The following is a 469-nucleotide window of genomic DNA, read 5'->3' as shown; positions in this document are numbered from 1 at the left end:
CCTGTTTCTTGAGCCCAGGTGTATCCAAAATGTTACACTGTAACTCTAAAGAGTTTAATATAATGACCTAAGCTGTTAATATGGAAAATGGTTAATGGTCATGTACAAAATTATTTTTGAAGTGTTTTCTACACCTCAAATAGTCTATGAGATAAATATTTCTGTTTTTAGCCTTTAGGTGTGACTATTTTCTCTTTATTAATTAAAAAAATGAGTGGCTTTGTATTACCTTTGGGTTAAACAGGGAAGTGAATTGGTAATTGATTTCAGGAGTGTAAAAAAATATTTTTGGGACTGAAGCCTTTGGACTGCCAACCCTGATACCTTGTGCATTTTCATTATCTTAACTAAATAATCATAATAATGTGTAAACCTTCCTTTGGCGTTCTCTTCCTTGTAGCAAAAGTGTCACTGCTTTAATCAATTTTTAATATGATTTAATAACAGTTTTTATTTAAAGGCATATTTC

The sequence above is a fragment of the Barbus barbus genome (assembly GCF_936440315.1).
Source record: "Barbus barbus genome assembly, chromosome: 34".
NCBI lineage: Eukaryota > Metazoa > Chordata > Actinopteri > Cypriniformes > Cyprinidae > Barbus > Barbus barbus.
The sequence above is the reverse complement of the archived record's forward strand: the minus strand, read 5'-3'. Positions refer to the sequence as shown.